This window comes from Urocitellus parryii, chromosome 9, assembly GCF_045843805.1.
Source record: "Urocitellus parryii isolate mUroPar1 chromosome 9, mUroPar1.hap1, whole genome shotgun sequence".
Lineage (NCBI taxonomy): Eukaryota > Metazoa > Chordata > Mammalia > Rodentia > Sciuridae > Urocitellus > Urocitellus parryii.
In genome coordinates, this window is record NC_135539.1 from 129,006,814 (window position 1) to 129,015,835 (window position 9,022).

Consider the following 9,022-nt stretch of genomic DNA (forward strand, 5'->3'; position numbering starts at 1 on the left):
CAAATTTTGGGGTTTTCACTAGGAGTGCAAATTCATTTATAATGTGACTGTTACGACTGTTACGACTTCATTTTAAGTTCATTTATTAAGTTGGTTTCCATAGACCCTTGACTCTTTTAAGAGTCCAGTTCCATCTTAAAAAGATTTTAGAATTTATTTTTATGAACAATAACATGCTGAATTTATAGCAGAAAAACATCTGGGCATGGTGGTACACACCTGTAATCTTAGGACTTGTGAGGGTGAGGCAGAAGGATCTAGGTGAAACAGCAATTTAGTGAGACTTGTGTCACAAGATAAAAAGGGCTGGGGGTATAGCTCAGTGCTTGAGTATCCATGGGTTCAATCACCAGTACCACAACAAATACATTGATTAAATTTAATAACCAATAAAAAGGAAGAAAATTAAATTCAAATTCTAATTTGGATTTAAACTTTTGAAGCAGAATTTATTCTATCCTTGTACTGCAGGATGGTACTCAACAGATTTTGCTTTGAGTTAAATGGAGTTCCGATCTTAGATTTTCTTTTGTACAGTGATTTAGCAGTCAGTATCACAGTGCAAAATTTATTTGCCCCATCAATCCTCTTCAAAACGTTTAAATCCATTTCACACAAATCTCAATAAGCCTTGGGCATTTGAATCAAAACCAGCCCTGCATGCTGCTCCTTTAGATTTTTTTTTTCCTGGTAGCTACTTTGTTAAAAGTAACTTCTGATTCAGCTTTTCTATTTTTGTTTTCCTCGTTTTAAGATCAGAGCTCTTTGAACTCTAATATTGTCTTACTTGAACTTTTGCACATTTCAGGAAAACCTCAGCTCAGGACTACTAAGCTCCTCTTAGTAGGAATAAAAGAGCCTTGTTTTAAAAAATATATTTACTTTTAAGTGAATAGCAGAAAATTTTATTTATAACATTAACCATCTATAACCAAGAACCTACAAAGAGGCTAGAACCTTAGAATTGTAAGGCATTCTCCACAGGCCACAGGAAGAAAGTTACTTTTCTGTACTAATGAATGTCCAAAAAACAAGTAGTTGAGCATTAATAGTAAAAATAATAATGATGACAATAGTTTTCCACATCTCATTGTCAGCTGACATTTTATGGTACTGTATATTTATTGAGGATTATTATTTATGTTTAATTAGGATGTTATTGTTATAGACTGTTTAAGCCTGCAATCATTTGTTTTTTTATTATGTCAGAATCAATATATTTTGTGATTACCTCTCTGAAATATGTAAATGATTGGGATTAAGTAAGAATTGTGAATAAATTTTCAGGAACCTAATTCTGAGATTAAGATATTTATGAGATTAGAATTTCAACTTTAGGATTTCCCTATGCACCAGAGCACTGACAACATTGCCTCATTGACTGGGATATGCCATAGAGATGGGTCTTTTCAATCATTCAACAATTATTTATTGAAAATGTTCTGTGCAAAGAACAATGGTTTTAGTATTTTGAAATCAAGCACCAATTACAAGGAATAACTCAGGAAAATTTTTCTTTGGGATTTTTTTATGCTTAAAACATTTTGAAGATAAATAGTCATCTTCGAAAAGCTTATAAACTGCTAACTTCTGGGATTTTTTTGGTGGGTTTTTTGGGGGAGAGGGACAAACCAACTTGACTGTTACAAACATCAACCTGCTGACTGTACCTGAAAATTAGGGTTGTGTGAATGTTTCAGTGCCTTAGACAAATGTGTATTTAAAGTAACTTATGTAAATCATGTCTTGAGACAAACGACAGTTTATTTTTGTACTATTTAAAAAATCGAAAATCTCTTTTGAAAATAAATGTTAGACTGTTATTATCTTTGTGTGGCACATGATTTCTCTGAAACCTGATCCTTACTCATTGTCTTGTGTCTTATTGATTGGAAAATAGGCTGGCCCTCAATGAAATGGTTCTGCCCTCAGTCATGTAGAGGCCCCGAGAGTCATCATTTATTTTGTTTATTCATTGAAAACCTGTGTTGAAATGGGTTTTGTGCTGTTGGAGAAAGCAACAAGCTTGTTTTCATTTCCTCTAGAAAAAGAAAACAGAAGCCACAAAAGGCAAAGAATAAGACAAATGTTACTAAGGAGATTCAAAATAAAAAGGAAGTTCAGGAAGGAAGAGATTGCTCAATATGGCAAAATATCCATACCTTACACCGTGGCTTCCTTTGCACTCCTACTTTTAAAGTCTTGGTGGTTTCAATGTCTAGATGGACCGCACGGTTAACATCTTCCCTGGCCCTTCCCATATTTCCCATAATCACATGTACATCATCATTCATTACACACTACCCTCAAAGTCTTCATTTCAAGTATGCAACTTTACTACCAACTCTTGCAGCTCACATACTGTTGTACTCACACTCTGACATCTAAGTCACCGATTTCACTGAGACCTTCGGATCCATCAACCTCCTCACGTCATTATGTAGGATCCTTTTCATCTCTTCATTTCCTCTGTATACATCTAAGATTCCTCTGCTCCCTGTTCACTCTCCCTCTGTTGCACTTAATTGGCACAATTTTCTAAATTTCAGCCACTCTCCTTAAGTTTCTCAGTAGAATTCTCAGTGGTGTTTCACATAAATGTCTATTTTTTGGTCCCAGGGATCAAACCCAGGGGTACTTAACCACTGAACCATATCCCCAGTGTTTTTTTTTCTTCTTTTTTAAAAATTTATTTATTCATTCCAATTTGTTATACAAAACAGCAGAATGCATTTCAATTCATAGTACACAGAGAGAGCACAATTTTTCATGTCTCTGGTTGTTCACAAAGTAGTCATGTACACTCGTGTCTTCATACATGTACTTAGGGTAATGATGACCATCTCATCTCACCATCTTACCTACGCCCATGCCTCCTTGCTTCCCTCACAGCTTCTTATATTTTATTTTGAGACAGGTTGTTCTTGAGTTGCTTAGGGCCTCACTAAGTTGCTGAGGCTGGCTTTGAACTTGTGATCTTCCTGCCTCAGCCGCCAGAGCTGCTGGGATTACAGGTTTGTGCCACCATGTCCAGCTCCAAATGTCTACTTCTTTATGGATTTTTTTTTCTTGGCTTCATGGTATGATGCTCTCCTGGTCTTTCTCCACCTTCAAAGAGTATTGCTGCTCAGCCATGTTTTTGTTTGGTTGGTTTTGTTTTATGCTCAAACTCTACTACAAATTGAAGTGCCTGGCTCCCTTTCTACTCTGCATTCTTCCAGATTAATCACATCCAACCTCATAATTTGAAACAATAATCAATTCTATATCCAAGACTCCAGGATCAACATCTAACTGTTCATTGACAGCCTCTCCACTTGAATTCATACATTTAATAGCTTATTTTATTTCTCTGCCTTCCCAGACCATATGCCCTAAAATAGTAATTATCCAAAATTGAAGACACTACCATCTCCTAGTTTTTAAGCAAAAAACTTTCTTCACTCCCATGGCCAATCCAGCAGCAGTAACAATCCTGTTGACTACAACCTACAAACAAATCCTAAATTTATCACCTTTTTCTCCAATTCCATGCTATCAACCTAGGTAGTTCATAGTCTCTTCTTCATCAGTTCTCCCTCTTCTATTCTCTGTTCAAATCATTCCTTTTAGCAGTGGGATTATTCTCCTGGGGTGTTTTTATTTCTGTTCTTGTTTTTCATGGTACTGGGGATAGAACCCAGAGGCACTCTACCACTGAGCTACATCCTGGCCCTTGTTATTTTTTATTTTGACACAGAATCTCACTAAATTGCTGAGGCTATCCTCAAACATGCAATCCTCCTGCCTCAGCTTCCAGTGTCATTGGGATTATAAGCATGTACCACCGAAGAGTAATCATTTTTAAACAGAAATCAGATCGTGGCTTCTCTATGTGTAAAATCTTCCAGTGGTTTCCCACTACACAAAGGCTAAACTTCTTGTCCTACCATAGGAGAACCTGTCTATCTCCTGTCTACATATCTGATCCCATCTACTTTGATCCCCTACCTGCCTTAGTTCATTTCTGTTGCTATAACAGATTTTCTGAGACTGGGTCATATGGCTGTTGGCTCTGGAGGCTGAGAAGTCCAAAACCATGTCACTGGCATTTGTCTGGCTCCTGGTCAGGGCCTCACACTGCATCAACCCATGATGGAAAGCAGAAGGGCAAGTGGGCTTGTGCAAAGAGAGGGGGAGTCCCAATACCAGACTCAATCTTGGAGGAGGTCTGCATTAATCCCTTCACAAAGTTTGAGGCCCATGATCCAAAAGCCTCTTAAAAGGCCCCACTGTCTCTCAATACCATTATATTGGCAAGTAAATTTCAACACAAGTTTTGGTGAAGAGACAGCATCTGCCGCAGTCTTGGCTGGGCACAAGATCACGAGCCACTCACAGCTTTGTAGATTCAAACAGCAATTCTTTATTCCCGAACTCACACCGGCCTCCACACACATTCAGGAGAAATCTCTGTTCTCCCGCTGCCCAAATCACCTACTCCACGAGGCTTTTTTCCCAATACCATTTGAATCTCACGGGAACTCAAGCAGCAGGAACGCCCTATTCCCAGCAGCAATAATCTTCAACCTCGAACTTCCCTAAAACCCATATTGTCTTAAACCGGGACCGGGAACGCCTTAAACTTGTCTTAAACCGGGAACGCCCTAAACCCAAGGACGGGATACTCCCTAAAACCTGATCAGCTCTAAACCCGGATCTGCCCTGGTCCTTGAGCAAGGTCACCTTACTAAAGCATACATGCAATGTCCCAGCGAATGTCCTCTAAGCAACATGGGGTACGCTGGCAAGGAAATTTCGATGTGTCAATCCTACTTGGCAATGGCCCTCAGCAAGCATCTCCAGGGGCTGGGGATGTGGCTCAAGCGGTAGCGCGCTCGCCTGGTATGCATGTTCGATCCTCAGCACCACATACAAACAAAGATGTTGTGTCCGCCGAGAACTAAAAAATAAATATTAAAAAATTCTCTCTCTCTCTCTGTCTCTCTCTCCCTCTCTAAAAAAAAAAAAAAGAGAGAGAGAGAGAGAGACAGCATCTCCAAGCCCCAGGACCACCTTGTTCCTTACTCTTGTCACATTGCCTTTCTTGTGATATGCTCCCTAGCACTCATTCTCAAGATGTGGCCTCTACCTAGAAATTGGTTTTCCTGCCTATTTTTACCTCGCTGTGTTATTCTCAGTATTGAAATCTCAGGTCAAGGGCTGGGGATGTGGCTCCATGGTAAAGCACATTTGGGTTCAATCACTGCCCCCTACCCAAGAAAAGTTACATACTATGAGAGTCCACTATACAATGTTGTTGAAATCAGACTATATGGGTGGAAAAAATATTAGTTTTGCCAGATTAGGGATGGGGGATAAGTGTCTACAAAGGAGTAACATGAGGCGCCTTGTGCTGTAGAACAGTTCTGTATCATGCTAGAGGTGGTAACTACTCACAGCTGCATGTATGACCTAGTGACTGAGGACCACACACTCACAATGTGTGTATAAATATTAAGACCTGAGTAAGCTTTATGGATGGTACCAAAGTCAGTTTCCTGGTTTTGATACGTGATACGGTACTATATGTAAGATGTCAACATTAGGGGAGGTGCTCTGAAATCTGCATGGTTCCTCTCTACATATTTTTTTTTGCAACTTCCTGTGAATTAGTTATTTCAAAATAAAACTGTAAAAAGAGAGAGAGAGAGAGAGAGAGAGAGAGAGAGAGAGATGCAAGGTCCTCTTTGAGGGAGAATGGGTTTGTGCAGTATGCTTTCTTTAACTCAACACACATACAAATTAATTCAAGATAGTCTATGATCAGATCTACGAGAGAGAGAGAAAGAGAGAGAGAGAGAGAGAGAGACTCAAACTTTAAAGCTTCTAGAAAAAAAATTGAAAGAATATCTTCATTAATCTAGAGTTGGCAAAGAATTTTAGATAGGACTTGGAAAGTGTTGGCAATAAAAGAAAGCAGTAATTAAGTGGGTGCTATGCTTTGGATATGGTTTGAATGTCCCCCAGGGGTTCATGGGCTGAAGGCTTGCTTCCCGGGTGGCAATACTGGAAAATGGTGTGGACCTTGGGAATGACTAAAGAGAGGTCCTGAGGTCACTGAGGATGCTGCCTCAGAAAGGATTAGAATATTTCTCATGGGGCCCTTCGGTAGTCCTTGAAGAGGGTTGTAGGCTTTATTCACTTTCTCTCAAGCTTCTCACCATCTTCCATGAGGCCCTCACTATAGCTTTCACCATGCTGTTTGGACTTCGAGCCTCCTAAACTTTGAGGTAAATAAACCTCTTTCCTTTTGATTGAAACTTTTTAGGGGACGGGGATGGTGCTGGGGATTGAACCCAGGGCTTTGTGCATGTGAGGCAAGCACTGTACCAACTGAGCTATATCCTTAGCTCATAAAACCTCTTTCCTTTATAACATTAGCTTGTATCAGGTATTTTACTGAGGTAATGAAAAAATATGCGAATATAATTAACTCTGAAAAATTAACAAAATTACCCATCAAAAGACTAATAAGGGGCTCAGTAGAAAAGCACTTGCCTAGCATGTGTGAGGCACTATATTCAATCCTCAGCACCACATAAAAAAATGACAAAATAAAGGCATCTGTCCATCTATAACTACAAAAGAATTTTTTTTTTTAAAAAGAATACTTTAAGAAAAGACTAAATAGCAAAATGAATAGACAAGTCACAGACTCATAGACAACAGTCATACTACACACACCTGACAAAGCACATGAATATGGAATATATAAATAGCTCTTCAATTCAATAGCAAACAAACAAAAAACCTAAGTAGGAACTTTACAAAGCAAAATCATGAATGTCCAATAAGTAAGTACAAATGTGGTCAATGTCACTCATCACCAAATACAAAATAAAATGATAGTGAAATAATGCTACACACCTACTAGAATCATTAAAATTTAAAAGACCAACAATGATGGTTAATTTTATGTCAAGTTGATTAGGATATGGTGCCCATTTGTTCAAACATTGGTGCAGATGTTTCTATGAAGGTATTTTTTTAGATATAGCTAACATTTAACTTAGTGAACTTTGAGTAAAGTATATTACTTGCCATAACATGGTCTCACCTAATCAGCAGAAGGCCTTATGGGCATAAGATTCCTATAAGGAGGAATTTATGACTGCAAAAGAGGAACCTTGCTGCCACAGTCTGGATGGTCACCCCAGTCTGGGCATCCAGATCACTGCCCTGGTTCAGTTTTTTACTTGTTACATCATAGTAGTGACTTCCAACTCTTTGCATGTGGAACTGGAAACCAGGAGTCCAATAATTATATATTAACAAATTAATATTATAAACTGTAGGGACTTAGGGCTTGCAAATATAGGCTTTCCCCCCTATTTTTTTCAACAAAAGCTGGCATTTTTAATTTTAAAAAGCTTGCAAAATATAAAAAACAAAAAAAAAAACAAAAAACAAAGAATTGTAATGCAGGGGCTGGGGATGTGGCTCAGCGGTAGCGTGCTCGCCTGGCATGCGCGCGGCCTGGGTTCGATCCTCAGCACCACATACAAACAAAGATGTTGTGTCTGCCGAAAGCTAAAAAATAAATATTAAAATTCTCTCTCTCTCTCTCTCTCTCTCTCTCTCTCTCTCTTTAAAAAAAAAACAATAAAATTAAGATGTTGTGTCCGCCAAAAACTGAAAAATAAATACTGAAATTCTCTCTCTGGGGCTGGGGATGTGGCTCAAGCGGTAGCGTGCTCGCCTGGCATGCGTGCGGCCCGGGTTCGATCCTCAGCACCACATACCAACAAAGATGTTGTGTCCGCCGAGAACTAAAAAAATAAATATTAAAAATTCTCAAAAAAGAAAAAAAGAAATTCTCTCTCTCTCTCTCTCTCTCTCTCTCTCTATATATATATATATATACATATATATAAAGAATTGTAATGCAAAACAATTATGAATGTAATGCACTCCACTATTGTCATGTATGTAAGAAATACTAAAAAAATAAAATAAAAAATAAAGAAAAAAAAAACATAATCATTGATAACAGTAAAAAAAAAAAAAAAAAAACTTGCAAATCACAATTGTCCTTAATAATAACAATGCAGACTTTTGCAGAACTCAGCCAGAGTCTGATAAAAAGGAGAAGTGAGCTGTTTTCTATAAACAATAAAAAGTTTGATAAATCATTCTGTTTTTTAAAAATAGACACAAGCATCACTTTGGGGAGCCTTCATTAAACACAATAGATACTCAAAAATGATCTCAATTATGAGAATATAATTGTTCTCATTATATTAATTGTTAGTGCCTTAAATTAAGTAGAATTTATTTTAACATTCCATGTAAATCTGCTCAGAAAAAAATACATGGCCAAATTGCCTATGAGCTGAACTTTCCATTGCCTATGGAGAAAACTTCAATGAAAAGACACAGGAACCAGTGATGTTCAGTTTACATCCTAATCAACTTCTACGAAGTTCACCCATCACAGAAACCTAAGAGCCTGGGCCCTACTGCCTCAGCTTCCCCTGCCTCTGGGTCTTTGTGCCTGTGGACTCTTGGATGGCACTCACTTGCCCTTTCTTGTCCCCTATTGTTCCTAGTGGGTGATGTAGTTGCATGATAGCGTGACTTTTCCCTGGCTGTACCCAAAATCTGTTCACGATGACAGCATTCACAAAACAGGGTGGGGTACACTTTGCAGGCTTTTGAAGGAGTGTCTGAAAGAAGTCTTTACACAGTACTCTGAAAGAAGCAAGAAAAAAATACCAACAGGTAAACAATCTTGCTCCTTAAATAGAAAAAAAGGTGGAGATGATGCATAGAACAAGAATGTTCCTAAAATCCACACCCTGAAACCTACCCTTTAAAATGCAAATTTTTTATAACACTATCATGATATATTTTATGCAGACTTGTCTTATCACCACTAAGCAATGTTCTCAGTATTGGAGTATTTGAAATGATCTTTAAGTTAATAAAAGACTGCTTTAAAGAAAAAGCCTTTGAAAATTAGAAATGGTGTAACTATTAA